Source organism: Carya illinoinensis, chromosome 10 (genome assembly GCF_018687715.1).
Source record: "Carya illinoinensis cultivar Pawnee chromosome 10, C.illinoinensisPawnee_v1, whole genome shotgun sequence".
NCBI lineage: Eukaryota > Viridiplantae > Streptophyta > Magnoliopsida > Fagales > Juglandaceae > Carya > Carya illinoinensis.
In genome coordinates, this window is record NC_056761.1 from 31886121 (window position 1) to 31896105 (window position 9985).

A 9985-nucleotide genomic window follows, 5' to 3' on the forward strand; every position below is an offset into this window, starting at 1 on the left:
CTTTATTAAAGCAACATGCACCTTGACTTGTTATGCTTAATGCAAAGCTCTAGCATCTTGTCTTTAAAACATATAGCATTTGCCTAATGCTTTGGAGAAAGATATGTATCTCCAACTTCCAGGCTAGAGTATTACACTATATAGTGGCTTTAATTTTTCTGTACTTTTATGGGTTTTATTTATACACTTAATATACATTAAGTGTATATTTTTCTGTTTTAAATGCACACAGGAAAAATCAACAACCAGTTTTGAAAAATGTGAATTATGTTTTCATATTTTTTTGGGGACTTAGACTTTTAGATTTCATTAGCTGTTTCTTTTCATATTTCTAAATAATTGTAAGAGCTTTTTAAAGGATTTGAGGATAAAAAACTATGGTGTGTAACTAGTATTTAAGTAATTATTGGTCCAAAATTTTTTCCTTGGTAACGCTGATTATGATGTGGTTAGTATTGCCATACAGCCATATTAGAACTTTTATAACATACTTTCTGTGGTTGCCCTTAGAAGTAATTAAATTTCATTAGCATGTTGATCATTAGCACCTATTGTGCAGGTAGACTGGTTTGACAAACTAAAACTTATATGTGGGCTACATATCATTAGTAGCATTATAAGCCTGGAAAGATCTAGCCAATTGGGAGTTGCTTAATGTTATTGTATACATAGTTTTATATGCAATTATATAGTCAAGGTTTGTTGTTTTTAAGCCTGCCTTTGCAATAGAATATCAGAGTGTATGGAGTTTTGGATCAAGTTTAGATAAAAAGTTAGGCAATCCCATATATTGCAGCTCTCTGTATATAATCCTCTCTTTCTCACATTCTTCTTGTGGGTCTTTATGATAATTTGCTTAGCCAGTGGATGGGAATAAGAAATTTGGATTTGAGGGGGCTGAATGTGGGTGATGATTACATGCCTGCTGGTTTGTAAAAGTAGGTATGCATATGTATTTATGGCAAATACCTTTGAGGCTTCAAACATGTAGGTATCAACAATTTGATTAAAACTGTCCCAGCTAACCTTTGTGAAGAACTGGTGAGCTTTCACCGCACTAGAAAACTGCAAGGATGTAGGCAACATCGTAACATGAGGAAACCATATAAATCCCCACAGAAAAAACATCTATAGTAGGCACTTGATAGGACCAACACGAGTAAATAAACTAACTGTATGAACAACCAAATTTGACTTGGGAAATGGAGAGATTTGAACTCTCAGCTCCTTCTAGACCAATAGTCATCTGAACTGTCTGTCAAATCCTTTGACAATACTCCCGTAACAAGCAAAGAAGATTCATTTAGTGGGTTGCCATGTTGCCCAATAAGCTGACAATGACATTACTCGTAATCCTCCTTCAGGCATATGTGAAATGAATATGCCTTTTAGCAACATAACAACAGAGATACCTTAAGTGGAAATCCGTTTGCTAGTGACTGAGGTTAAGCACCAGGTAGATCACTGTCTTCCGGCTGAAAGTCACATAAAGGAAAACCATCTAAGTTAACATAGGAAAAATACTGACATTTTCCAAGAGCAATCTAGCTAACAGCCACCACTTGTTTCTGCTCAACAATAAATCAGCAGGTGAGGAAGATTCCATGGCCGAAGATTTCTCCAGATAGTCAAGGATCTGAAGTAAAAGTATATAAACAAAGAAACCAATCTGCTGTTAATGCTTTAAGTATGTGTAGGGACAAAAGAGTTAATATTTTTATTAACTCTTTACTTAAACAGAGGGCTTCAGAGAAAGAGAGAAAACTTTTTTTTTTTCTTTTTTGGCTTTTCTGGCCATCCGCTTAGTAGAAATTAATATTAGGAGAAAAAAATACTTAGCTTAGATGATAATCCGCCATAAAACAAAAAATACCAACAAGTGAGAAAAGGGTGGGAAAAACTAAAGGGAAATGAAAAGTAGCCAACAATTTTTTAAGAAAACTTTGCATCATAACTATATTGCTGGAAAAAAACTAAATAACTATCTTGCAATGAATTAAAATCATAAAAATTGAACATATTTTATGCCCCCAATTCACCTCATTCTCCAAGCTGAGAGATAGTTTCTTATCCATTCCAATGTGTTTGCCTAGAAGAAACAAGAGAGAACTAAGTTAACCATGAACAAAAACCAAATAGTTCTAAAAGTTGTAAACTTATTTCTTACAAGAGTAAGCTTCAAGCCATCCTTCAATGGTTTGGTCTCCAAGATTTAAATGAGTTAAAAAAATCATTTAATATGGAAAAATAGCTATCTGAAAGTAATAGTAATGCTCAAATTTATCAAGAATAGTCTACAATTATGAAATATGAAAATAAAAAGTTGTCAATGTTTGTATGCATATGTATTTATGCATTTTGTTGTTAATAGTTAAAAATATATACTATAACTGTAATTTCTTTCCATATTCATTTAGTTGTGTGTATGACAGAAGATTATTTGTCAAACTTGACAAATAAGTTAGAACCCTATAGACTCATACCAGATTATTCATATTTTAGAGACAAAATCATCATTCTCTTACTTAAACTGACAGAAGGCAGATTTAGTAATACGTTTATGGGCCCTTTTTTACATTTCTCTATTTTTTAAGTGTATATTTTCTGTTTTAAACTCACATAGGCAAAAGCAACAACCAAATGCTGAGAAACGGAGAATTTTGTTTTCATATTTTGTTATTTTGCTTTTAGATGTAATAAGTTGTTTCTTTTCATATTTTTTATTAAGCATAAGAGCTAGTTAAAGTTTTTGAGGATAGAAATTAGAGTTTGTAATATGGACTAGGGATTGCTGTCATGAAGATTTTTTCCTGGGTGAAGAACCCTCTACAACCTTCTTAGAACTTTTATACCAATCTTTCTGTGGTTGCTCTATGCTAATTAAATTTCATTAGCATGTTGATCATTTACACAAATGTGCAGGTTGACTGGTTAAACATTATATATCTCTGACATGTGGCCTTACCTTGATAAGGTAAACAAAATCAATTACACACATTTTCACCTATTTATTCACAAGCAGCTTTGTGACACCCCCAAATCCCCATGCACAGACACGGGAAAATCGAGACGTCCGGATGATGATATCACGGGTCATCACCCTATCGACGTGTGCCAAGTGTGTAGATAAGCAACGAATGTGCACGAGAAATACGCAGCGAAAAGCAAAGTCAATAACTAAGTACCAGAAGTTTTCTTGTTTAATACAAAGCTGTTCAAAACATATAGAATAGAATATTACAAAACACAAATATTATATCAAAGCCAAATAGAAAACATGAACTCCACTTAGAACTCCGGCGGAGCCGCATCCTCGAGCTCAGCCTCCTCCTCCTCCTCGAACTCTGCACCAAAATCTACGGAACCAAAAATGGTGCCGCAGGTAAGTAAAATCCAAACACCACTAGATAAAAACATATTAACTCAAACAACATGCATGGAAGAAAAACCAATGCACATGCGCCATAAAATCATAATTTTTCCACGCACGCCAAAAACCCATATGGCCCAAAAACACAACCTTTAAAACTAGTTCTCGCCATTATCCCAGATAATAACCCAAAACCGCTACCACCATTTTCCCAGAAAATGGATCAAAAGCCTCAACACATCCTCGCCATTTTCCCAGAAAATGGCCCGTATCCGAAAACCATAAAAACCATCCAATTATGCATGCACCATGATCTCCCCTAGGGATCATCCGCATACCCTGACTCTGTGCCACACCGCAAGTAACGACTACGCATGTGACACCTAAACGAGCAATGCCCAGACTCACGCCCCGCGCGTTCCTGGCCAGGCCATCCTCTAGTCCCCGCAACTCTAGGGACCACGGAGTCGACATGACAGCGTTACCATATCGTGCGATCCGATCGTCGCCCTACGACAACCCAGGGGATGTCACTCAGTATTATCCACTCCCGAGTGACCAGATGAGCTCCACCGAGATAATAACCCATCCCGGCTTGGGCTCGTGAGACACATGGACCCAAAAACCATTTACGCCAATAAAACGGGATTTTCTCGATTAAAATAAAATGCCCAAATATGCAATATGCAATATGCAACGCACGCCTCATGGCACGAATAACCAACCAAATCACAAACAAACATAACCAAGCACTCTGTCCTCAAACCATCCGACCCCCGAACTCCTCGGACTCAGTCTGGAATCAGCCAACCAACAGATAAATATTTATTGAATGAGTAAAATATATTTAAATCTAAAAGTAGGGTTTGGAAAATACTTACAGTGCTATATGGTATCTTTAGAAAGCTCGCGGCGTTGCAAACGGCGGAAGAAAAGCAACGTAACAGTGAAATTTTACTGTGGCCGTGGGTTGTAAAATACCCCCTTTTGAACAGGGACAAACCAAAGCTCAGGATTGATAGGGAATGGTCTAAGGATGTTTATGAAGCTGAGTGAAGTGGAGTTTGGCCATGGGTGGTGGTGAAAACGGTGGAGGAAGGGCTTAAACGCCCAAAACGGAAAGTAGCTCGTGGGAGCTGTTCTGGAGACTGTTAGAGGCCGGAAATGGTTGGGTTAGGACGGCAAAGAGTCGGTGATGAAGTGGTGAAGAGGTGGTGGCCGGAGGTGGAGCGACGGCGGCAGATCGGAGCAAAAACCGCGTGGCTTGATGGGCTTTTTTCTGGCTAAACGGCGGCTCCGTTGGGGGTGAAAATTTGTGGGGTGGTTCATCGGAGGGAGGGGAAGAAAATGGTGGGGGTGGTGTGCCACACGGTGGCCGGCGGCAGTGGGTCTGGGTGCAAGGGGTGATCAGCGTGAAGGAGATGAGAGAGAGAAGACGCACGGGGGGGTCGCGTGGGAGGGAAGGGGAAAAAGAAAGAAAAAGAAAAAGAAAAGAGAAAAAAGAGAAAAAGGAAAAAGAGAAAAGAAAAGATGGACGGAAGAAATGAGATCCAATCCTCACTCCGGAAACCAAAACAGATCCGCCGAAAACGAGATTAAAAACTGTAAAACGACTAAATAAATTAAACACCGCATCAAATAAATTAAAAACCAATGTAAAATGTAATAATTTAAAATAAATAAACCAATATATTAATTAAATTACAAACAACCCTTCAGTAAAAATACACGTAAAAGCGGGTCGTCACAAGCTTTATATAAATTGCTATGGGCATTGTTTTAATGCATACTTTAGGTTTATTTTGGCATTTGGCGATGATGAAGGAACATTAAAGTTAGTTTACAAATTTGAGTATGATTTTCTTCTTTAAATAGAATGTTTACTCTATTAAATTAATCGGTTTATGTAATGGTTCTCTTCATTCATTGACAGATTAGAGTTAGAGAGAGATTGAAAGGCTCACTGATATGATTTAGTTTGAATCCTCCCCCACATGATTTAGACGTGTTGAAGTTGTTCTACCCAAGCCACAATGCCCAGGTGCACATTGTTATAGATGACATGTACTCATTTTACTCCATAGAGGAGCAGGATAGTTGAACAAAATTGAATGAATGTGGACCTTTTTTCAATTAATGTTTAGAAGCAAGAAATGGTAGCTTATTAATTTAGTAGTTTGTAAGTTGAGGAAGAAATTGGTCCACCCCAATGTATATAGCTCATAACATTAATGTGAATTTTCCACTGGATTTAGACGGATGAATGTGTTTGATTTATAATGAAAGTGTCTAGAATTTATATTTATGTTTCCTATTTCTAAATTGGGTGTTGGAAGAAATATAATATATATATATATAGCAGTGGAATAGAGTTGGTCATAGGTTTAAAGTATTTAAAAAAGTTAATTGATTATTTTAGTCTACATAATAAATTGATTAAATAATTATTTAGTGATTGACATGAACAAGATAAATAAAAATTATATTTTAGATCAAGTTTGAAAATGATGGTTATATATATAACCAACGTAATTGGCGAGATTTGTAAAAAAAAAAAAAAAAACAACAACAACTAAACTTCAATTGCAACGATTTATAGAGAAATTTTAGCGATTATAAATGCTGCAATTACACTTTAACAATGATTTTCCATACCAGAATGATCACATTTGCAATAGTTTTCAGTATTTGCAGCGCTTTTAGTTCTATTTTCAGCATTCACATCACGCTTGAAAAACATATTTGCAACAATTATAAAATAAATCGCTGGTATTAATTATGTATTGCAGCTCTTTTATAGTAATTACAACGATTCTGAAAGCTACAATTATTCTTGAACAACGATTTTCCAAGCTAGCATGAGGACATTTGTAGCAATTTTTTATCTATTTGCAACGCTTTTGATTCTTTTTGCAGCACTCAATGTGACGCCCCCAAATCCCCACGCACGAACACGGGGAAATCAAGATGTCCAGATGATGACATCACGGGTCATCACCCTATCGACATGTGCCAAGTGTGTGTATAAGCGACGAATGTGCACGAGAAATACGCAGCGAAAAGCAAGTCAATAACTAAGTACCAGAATTTTTTTTATTTAATACAAAGCTGTTCAAAACATACATAAATAAATATTCAAGACACAAATATAATTTTAAATCAAATACAAAATAGAACATCAGCATCCCGGCGGAGCCGCATCCTCGGGCTCAGCCTCCTCCTCCTCATCCTCGATCTCTGCACCAAAATCTACGGTACCAAAAATGGTGCCGCAGGTAAGTAAACTCCAAACACCACTAGATTAAACATATAAAACTCAAACAATATGCATGAAAGAAAAACCAATGCACATGCGTCATAAATCCATAATTTTTCCACACACGCCAAAAACTCATTTGGCCCACAAAAACATATCCTTAAAACCAAGTCTCGCCATTATCCCAGATAATGGCCCAAACCACCATTTTCCCAAAAAATGAATCAGAAGCCTCAGTACATCCTCGCCATTATCCCAGATAATGGCCCAAACCACCATTTTCCCAGAAAATGGATCAAAAGCCTTGAAAACCAAACATCGCCATTTTTCAAGAAAATGGCCCACATTCGAAAACCATAAAAACAATCCGGTTATGCATGCACCACGATCTCCCCTAGGGATCATCCGCACATCGTGGCTCTGTGCCACACCGCAGGTATTGACTACACGTTTGACACCTAAACGAGCGATGCCCAGACTCGCGCCCCGCGCGTACCTAGCCATGCCATCCTCTAGTTCCCGCCACTCTAGGGACCACAGAGTTGACACGACAGTGTTACCGTATCGTGCGATCCGGTCATCGCCCTGCAACAACCCAGGGAATGTCACTCAGTATTATCCACTCCCGAGTGACCAGAGGACCTCCACCGAGATAATAACCCATCATGGCTTGGGCTCGTGAGACACACACACCCAAAAACCATTTACGCCAATAAAACGAGATTTTCTCGATTAAAACAAAATGCACATAAACACAATATGCAACTCACGCCTCATGGCTCAAATAATCAAGCAATCACAAACAACCAAAACCAAGCACTCCGTCCTCAATCCATCCGACCCCCGAACTCTTCGGACTCAGTCCAGAATCAGCCAACCAACAACAATATTTATTGAGTGAACAAAATATATTTAAATCTAAAAGTAGAGTTTGGAAAATACTTATAGCGCTATATGGTATTTTTAAAAAACACGCAGCGTTGCAAACGGCAGAAGGAAAGCAACGTAACAGTGAAATTTCACTATGGCTGTGGGTTGTAAAATACCCACTTTTGAATGGGGATAAACCAAGGCTTGGGATTGATGGGGAAGGGTTTAAGGATGATTATGAAACTAGTGGAAGTGGAGTTTGGCCGTGGGTGGCGGCGGAAACGGCGAAGGAATGGCCGAAATGCCCAAAACGGAAACTAGCTCTTGGGAGCTGTTCCGGTGGCTGTTAGAGGCCGGAAATGGATGGGTTAGGACGGCAAGGAGTCGGTGATGAAGTGGTGAAGAGGTGGTGGCCGGAGGTGGAGCGAAGGCGGCAGATCGGAGCAAAATTCGTGTAGCTTGATGGGTTTTTTCCGGCTAAACGGTGGCTCCGTTGGTGGTGGAATTTTGTGGGGTGGTTCACCGGAGGGAGGGGAAGATTTTGGTGGAGGTGGTGTGCCGCATGGTGGCCGGCGGCGGTGGGTCTGGGCTGATGAAGCTTCCGGCCGTGTGGGAGAGGAGAGAGAGAGAGACGAACGGGGGGGTAACGCGCTAGAAGGGTGGGAAAAGGAAGAAGAAAAAGAAAAAGAAAAAAGAAAAAAGAAAGAAAAGAGAAAAAGAGAAAAAGGAAGAAGGGAAAAGAAAAGATGGAGGGAAGAAATGAGGTTCAGTCCTCACTCCGGAAACCAAAACAGATCCACCGAAAACGACATTAAAAACCGTAAAACGAATAAATAAAATAAACACCGCATCAAATAAATAAAAAAAATCAATTAAAATACATTAATTTAAAATAAATAAACCAATATATTAATTAAATTAAAAAAAACGCTTCAGTGAAAATACACGTAAAAGCGGGTCATCACATCCTCCCCCCTTAAAACAAATTTCATCCTCGAAATTTGCAAGATCAACCACCAACTTAAAACAAGCCACATAAAATCACATAAACAATCTGTGACCAAGATTAAGAAACGTACCGTCTTTACTCAAACAAGTATGGGTATTGTTCTCTCATGTTCGCTACTCGCTCCCAAGAGAAGTCTTGAGCTAACGAATCTCCCCATACCACTTTAACCAAAGGTATCGTCTTGGACCTCAACTGTTGCTCCTTCCAATCCATGATCTGCGACGGAACAACCTCATAAGTGAGATCCGGTTGCAACTGAATACTCTTTGGGTCGACAAAGCGTGGCTCTTGTTGTCCAAAGCTCTTCTTCAAGGACGATACGTGGAAGACATCATGAATATCCCCAAAATACTCTGGCAAAGCAACTCTATAGGCGACGGACCCTACCTTCTCCAGAATCTGAAAAGGGCCGACATACCTCGGATCCAGTTTCCTCTTCTTACCAAAACGCTTAACACCTCTCATGGGAGAGACTTTGAGATAAACCCAATCACCTTCTTCAAAAGATAACTCTCTCCTCCTGGTATCAGCGTAGCTTTTCTAGCGACTCTGAGCTGCTGCCATTTTATCCCTGATGATCCGAACTTGGCTTTGCATCTCTTGAATTATTTCGGGTCCAATAATCCTACTCTCCCCAACTTCATCCCAACACAAGGGCAATCTGCACTTCCTCCCGTAAAGAGCTTCATAGGGAGCCATCTGAATGGTTGCATGGAAGCTGTTATTATATGCAAACTCTCTGAGCGGCAAATGGTTTTCCCAACTCCTTTGAAATTCCATGACACATGCTTGCAACATATCTTCAAGGGTCTGAATGGTGCACTCTGATTGGCCGTCTGTCTGTGGGTGATATGTAGTACTGAACTTCAACTTAGTACCCAAAGCTGCCTACAAACTCTTCCAGAACTGGGACGTGAACCTTGGGTCTTGATCCAACACTATACTCTTTGGTATGCCATGCAGCCGCACTATTTCTTTCACATACAAGCGTGTCAACTTATCCAAGGAATCGGTGTTATTAACAGGCAAGAAATGAGCACTCTTCGTTAACCGGTCAACAATCACCCAAACAGAATTTTTCCCACTAGGCGTTCTCGGCAAACCCACTACAAAGTCCATCGTGATGTCATCCCATTTCCAATCAGGAATAGGGAGAGGTTGGAGCATACCTGCGGTTCTTTGATGCTTGGCCTTCACTTGACGGCATGTGTGGCATTTCTCAACATACAAGGCAATATCCCTCTTCATTCCATCCCACCAATAATTTTTCTTCAAGTCCTGGTACATCTTCGTACTGCCGGGATGAACTGAATAAGGAGCCGCATGAGCTTCTGCCATGATCCGCTCCTTGAATTCTGAATCTTTGGGGACCACTCTGCGATCTCGAAACCGAAGTATTCCATCTTTATCCATACTATAGTGTAACGGCCTCGAGATTTTCTGATTCTTTTCTTGATATTCAGCAGCGTCGGATCCTTCC

The 9985-nt window shown here is 39.3% G+C and overlaps 1 pseudogene; it reads right to left on the reverse strand.

The window, feature by feature from the left end:
- Window positions 1-708: 708 nt before the first annotated feature.
- LOC122278647 lies at window positions 709-2234 on the reverse strand (annotated as a pseudogene).
- Between the last annotated feature and the right edge of the window lie 7751 nt (window positions 2235-9985).